The following is a 7,053-nucleotide window of genomic DNA, read 5'->3' on the forward strand; positions in this document are numbered from 1 at the left end:
TTTCCTGTTGACCACCTCCAACCATCATCTTACAGTCTGGTTTAATTAGTCTTTCAATAATAAATATAGTTTATAATATATCTTTTAAAAGTATTCTGGAATCGACTCAAAATTGAATCATTATAAACTTTGTTTATAAAATATAGTATTATAACAATGAAATTGAAAAAGGAAGTGTTCCGTAAATATATTCATATGTTACTACCAGCATTCTAACCATCATAACTTCCTTCAAGCAAATATAATTTCGCACTCATATCGATTATTTAAAAGGGTTAAATTGAGAGATGTTTATTTGGTTTACGACATATTTTACCTACTATCAACACATTTTAATATCAACATACAAACTTTAATTAAATGACGCGCCAATGCAGAATACATAGAATTTAACTTGTGGTCAATTCTGATCAATGAATCATAAGCTGAAAAAGATTAAGTCTGCAGTGACTTGTTTTTGTTATACTTTTAAAAGTACGTTTTGACTACAATACTCTTTGAGTACTGTCTTAAGTAAGTACAATGTTTAATAGGACATAATAAGTGCAACTTAAGCAGATAGAAGATCAATTGACTTTACTGTGAAACCCGGCTATCATTCTTAAATTATCAAATAAATTTGTAAGCGAAGATGGATAGTGGATAGCAGTGGAATACAGGACGCGCGTTTCGTCCTATTCGGGACTCGTCAGCTGGATGTACGTGCATCTCAGAGTTGATGTTCACTCTGGGACTCGAACCCAGTACCTTTCGCTTCAAACGCCATTACGTTATCCACTCGGCCACTGAGTCCTGATAGCCACTTGCTTGTGCAATGGGGTGAAGTTTGAATTCGATTACTATTGTTTGTTTGAATCTTCCCATTGATGTTTTTAGGACTGCAACTGGTCAGTCTCTGATTGGCATATATGCATACTGTGTGTATTGCCTCGATATAGCCTATGGCCTATCCATCTTTGCTTACCATGCTTGTGAATTTAGGCTATATCGAAGCAATACGCACAATTTGCACATATGCCAATAAGAGACTGACCAGTTGCAGTCCTAAAACATCGATGGGAAGATTCAAAAACAAGCAATACTAAGTGAATTTATCAAATAAATTGTATGATATTTCAATATCTTTTCTTGATACCGTTGACCATCAAAAAAGATTATAAGATCGTTTTACATCACATCTATACATTTAAATGTATAAATGTACAGGAATGAATCATTTGAGTTATCTACCTACTAAAGTACATAGATAAATACATTGACCCTGATATGTTCTTTAAGGTAGAAAGTTAATAGTAACTATAAAATGTAAATTTAACCAAATGGTTTATGATATCCATATTAAAATGAAAATCATTTAGTTCCTTATCTGACATGACAATGATTCCTTTAAAAACTACTACTAATTATCTGGGGTCTCTATAACGATACTAAACAATATGTAACAGTACAATAGTAGTACTATTTAAACTTGGATTATTGTTAGTTTGATTACTTATTCTCTGAAGAGGTAGCCTATACTGAGTCACGAAACGTCAGAAAATCTAGTTTTTCTACTCATTGGGATATTACATATATATTTATTTATTTATAACAATCTACTCAACGCTCAATTTATTCAAAATTATCAAATCAAAACTTGGTAATGATACCTAAAAACTAAGCAAGTATGAATGCATTAGATTGAACAGTTGATTAATCGCAATAAAATAAAATGTGTTAATTTTATGCATCGGTATAATTTACCATAGAACATTGAAATAGTAGGATGAAATGAACAAGAACTATGCCAAGGAATTCGAAGTAATGATAATATCTATGATTTTTAAAATAAAACTAAACATATGTAGATGCAGGTACATCCAGCTGACAAGTCCCAAATAGGACGAAACGCACGTCAAACTGGATTCCACTGCTAGCCACTATCCATCTTTGCTTATAATGCTTGTGCAATAAGGCTATATTGAGACAATATGCACGGTATGCAAATATGGCAATTAGAGACTGACCAATTGCAGTCCTAAACATCAATGGGAAGATTCAAACAAACAATACTAAGTGAATTTATGTAGAATATGGTTTGAAAAGAAAAATGATAAATGTATATTCGAACTTTCATGCACATAATTCCCTTTATCATTTTGAAAAGAGTAAGAAGGAAGAATCATTGTTCTTGATCTTTTCAATATATTTGAACCTTGAAATTTATCACTAAAACAACGCATATAATCGAACCTTGTTTCTGTATATAAAGTATGATATTGTAGTGTGGTCTACTTATATCCATATAAGTAGTATATGGCGATAATCAGACATAGAATGTATTTTGGCAGAAGACCGATGGCGAAAGAACTGAAATGTAGCGCAATTGGTAGGAAAATGCATAAACAATGAAATTAGAGAAGATAGACTGATATTTACAGAAGGAACAGTGAAGATTAAGACAACCATTTGTTATTTTGCAAGTTAACTGTTTGTTGTATAGTTATCGGGATTTAGTGAGATAGTCTGTAATTTGTGTCCAAATACATTCGATTGTCCCTAGCTCGTTTTTTGTACGCGACAATATCACTAGAAACTCGATCTAATTTAGGACTACAAAGACCAATTTTAATTAGTGGATTTCAAAGAAAAATACAACTTTTGAGAACTTCAAACTGACTAAGTTTAAACTACTCTGTTAATGTGATATTACAGATACCCTGACGCTGCTGGAATTGTAGTTTTAACAAATTATTATGTAATCTGAAGTAATAAAACTACACTGAAAACATATTCTTTTAAATATAAATAATCAGAAGGAGGTTTTGTGGAGATCTTATTAATTTTATATTGTTGAGATCATGAGTTAATTGAAGCTAGACCACCATGGAAAACCTGATAGGTCCTGGGTTTGAATCTCATGAGACAAGATCTTGGACGCGCATTGCTGAGGAGTCCAACAATAGGATGAAACGACCATCCAGTGCTTCCACGTTCTCCATGATGGTCTAGCTTCAATTGACTCATGATCTCAACTATATAAAATGTAAATAAGAATTAATTCATAAATAATTTAATGAATTAATAATCCTTGAATTAAATGATACAATACAATGAAGAATCAAAACTTTTATAATAGTATAAAAATGATGATATGACGAAGAAAGTTTATAACATTCTTGATTTCTTATTACGTCTAGTTAAATAATCATAAAAGTCCATTTGAATTATTAATTACTTTTTGTTCTTGTATTTAAGGTCAAATTTATTTTTCTATTATTACTTGACTAGTGTGTACATTGACTATAACAATAATAAGTACCAAGGCAAGTAATATGAATAAATTATTCAAAAAGTTTACATTTTAAACATTAAAAACAAATTTTTGTTGTTAGAAGGGGGTTTTGTAGAGATTTTAGTAATTTTATATAGTTGAGATCGAGAGTTAGTTGAAGATAGACCATCATGGAAAACCTGGAAGCACTGGATGGCCGTTTTGTTCTATTTTGGGACTCCTCGGTGGCAGTGCGCATCCACGACCTCGCCCCGCAAGATTCGAACCCAGGACCGACGAGTCTCGCACCAGAGCATTTAACCGAAACGGTCGTTCAGTGCTTCAAGGTTTTCCATGGTGATCTACCTTTAATCGACTCATGATCTTAATCATATAAAATTTTTGTTTATTTAATAATATCACAAATAAATGGAGGTATTTTCATCAAACTAAATCATTTAAGTTAGAAAGCATTTTGTTATACGTGTTAAATTAAGATTTGAGAATCATAATATTTACACATCACCACTATAATAACTTGTATTGATGCTGGTTTAAATCTTCAGGGGAGCACTATTTATCTTAGAATTCCAGATACATCTTTATAATAAGTGTTATCTGATGAGAAATCCGGGTTATTGGATAATTGTCTTTGACTACGTAGCATTTCTTGAATACATAAGAAGTAATAACTAGAGCTTTCAAATTATATTTTCTTGAATTTTAACTTTAATGACCAAAATTTAAAGAATCTCATCATCCAGTACTTCAATGAAAAAAAGAAACATTTTATTTCATCCAGATTTCCCTTTTAAAAAATACATAGGGCTACTTAGGCAGTGTAGCATCGTAAATAGATGTAGTCCCATGGTAGTCGGTGACCAACGCTTGATTCATACGCCATTTGTTCCTTCAGGATACTGAGCCCATGTGTACCATTGGTTTGTAATCAGGGTTTTTCAACTCCCCTAGGTAAACTTTCCGTGTCCACCAACCCGGTTAGAACGCTGGACATTCGCTTTTCATCCTCTTACTTACTAGAGAGAATTTGCAAGTCTATATCATTTCAACCGTACAGAAGTATTTCAGTCACTAATTGTGTATAAAACAATATGTTCTTTTGATGACACTCTAACAGGATATTATCACTGAAAATACGTAGGAAGCTATTTAACTTGTTCGACTTCTTATATGAGATATATTGTATTGAACTATAAACCAAATACAATAACTTATAACTAAGTATAAATGTCTGGTTGTACAAATCATCAATGAATAAGAAGCCAACTTTGGTAATCTAATTCAAAATATATTTGGTTAGAGAGAAATTATTGAATATAGAACAATAAGTAAATAGTAACAAAATTCTTAATATTGTAAACAAGGTTAAAAAATTTTTATGAATCTAGGTCACTATTGTTGATGGTAATCCTATATTAACTTAATCTGAATAGGCTAATTTTCTAAAGGGAGTTAAAAAAAGTGATTTATATTATCTTTCATATGGCTATACTTTGGTTATGGTAATTTCTTAATCATTGTAAATAGAATTCAGAATGTTAAATTACCGCCAAATTTATAAGTAAAGCTAACTTGTAGAGTCGTAACATTTGGTTTTTGATATGAGAATAGTTGGAACTGATTGCCAACCTTATAACATGTTTTTTAGTAGATTAAACGTTTTCGATATAGAACTGGTTTGACCAATGATTTTTAATACTTATTTATTTGAACACATAAATATTGGTACAAAGGGACACCAGATATATATGCGCCACACAAATCTTATTTGATTTGTGTGAGGGCTCTGATACTGTCCAGGTGCCCAAAATGAAGCAGGTGGTTTTCTTAGGAAGCCACACCCGGAGCCTTTGACCTAAAGGTCCGACCCACAAGGCAGTGGAGCGACGTTAGGAGATGCAGTCTCATGATAGCCGGTTAAAGCGCCGGACATTCGCTTTTCGTCCTCTCAAGTTCGTAGACAACACCCCCCGTCACGAGAAGGCAGTGAGTAGGACTTCCGTGGCAGAGGCTATATACGAGTGGCCATATGAGAGCATTTTGAGAGGGAGAGAGGATTCTCCCCACTCTCGGCCGTATCAGGGAACTTGGGGGCTTTGACTAATGAGCTACTGAAAAAATAGAATACCATGTTTCGTTTAGTTTTTGGGAGACTTTCAGGTCTGTTTAAAGATCCCTATCATATTAAATATATCTTTCAAACAAAATTCTATTTAATGCAACATAGATCGTTACTTTTTTAATATTACGAAAGAAAACACAGAATGATATGCATATGAAGTAATATGAGTATGTTGGATATTCATTACATAACAAGCTCACTAGATTGTGATCAATATCACATTACTGGAAAGACAAAGTAATTAAGTAACTTTTAAATATGATGTGATTACTCTGATAAATCTCTAGATATAACATGCTTTTGCTTTGATGACTGTAATCCGTAACTGTCATCAAATGTGCATTAATGAGTAATTATCAAATTATCCATTGTGTTAAAAGTAAGTGACTGGATTGGCAGGTCTATTTTTTATGGTGGTTTACCATAGGAAATGTTTTTAGAATATTTCTTGTAACCCAATGAAATTTGATATGAAGATCCAAATGGCTGAAGATTTATCACAACCCTAGTTGAAAATTCCCTGAAATTACTCTCTAAATAGCTCATACGTTAGCTTGACTAGACTATTTTCGTAATGAAGTTTAATACTAATCTAATCTTACTTATGGATAAACTCTGTTCTCTTCCAAATACAGAATTAATGATCCATTAGTAAGTAGTAAGCTGATGAGGGTTTGACATCCTAGCATTCTGGTATAAAACTATGTGAGTGAAAAACTATCTTCCTAACATTCTGAATTTTGGTTGAATAAACTTTTGTTGGCCTAATTTAGATCACGTTTAGTTCAATGGATAATGTTTTTAATCGAGTGATTCGATTGAAATTTTAAAAGGAAACAAAGTTTGAATAAGGGTAAGGATAATTCAGCGAGGGAAACTTTCTTTTTGATGGTTTCATTTGTCTTGGATATACAGTCCACTTTTAGTTCATTCCTTTGCTAAAGATAATTTGATCAGTATCTAGCGTAGTTTGTTGAATGTGATGTCAACCATTTGATTGATACAGATTCATCTAGTCCCAGTATATAGAGAATGAATCATGTTTCTCTTTTGGTTCAGTGGGACTGAGATTCTATTGACCATACAAGACGAGCCATTCCAGGTTGGTTTTCTACATATCGATCTTCATAGAAAATCATGATGTCTTCGTTTTATATAGTTGAAATCATGAGTCAATTAAAGCTACCACCATGGAAAACCTGAAAGCACTGGATGACCGTTTCGTCCTATTGTGGGACTCCTCAAAAGTGCGCATCCACGATCTCGCATAGCGAGATTCGAACCCAGGACCTACCAGTCTTGCGCCAGAGCACTTAACCGATAGACCAATAAGCCGACATCCAATGGTGTTAATGTATAACTTCAACCAATCCACGAAGTTGAGCAACCATTTCACCAATGTCTTCCGTGAGTTGATATCTCCCAACAGACCTGGTTGAACTCCACTGGTTACTGCTTTTCACTAAAACTCCACGAAATACCTCATGGAGCCAGTCACTAATGAGCATATGATCATTATTATAATCTCCACAAAACTCCCCTCTGATAAATTCTTCTTTTTGACAAATCATCTTAAAAGTGGAATTGTGAATTAAACTCTGATTTCATTATAATAGTTTATCATAGCATTTAACTAAGAACATACATTCTACTAAGC

Source organism: Schistosoma mansoni, chromosome 1 (assembly GCF_000237925.1).
Source record: "Schistosoma mansoni strain Puerto Rico chromosome 1, complete genome".
Classification (NCBI taxonomy): Eukaryota; Metazoa; Platyhelminthes; class Trematoda; order Strigeidida; family Schistosomatidae; genus Schistosoma; species Schistosoma mansoni.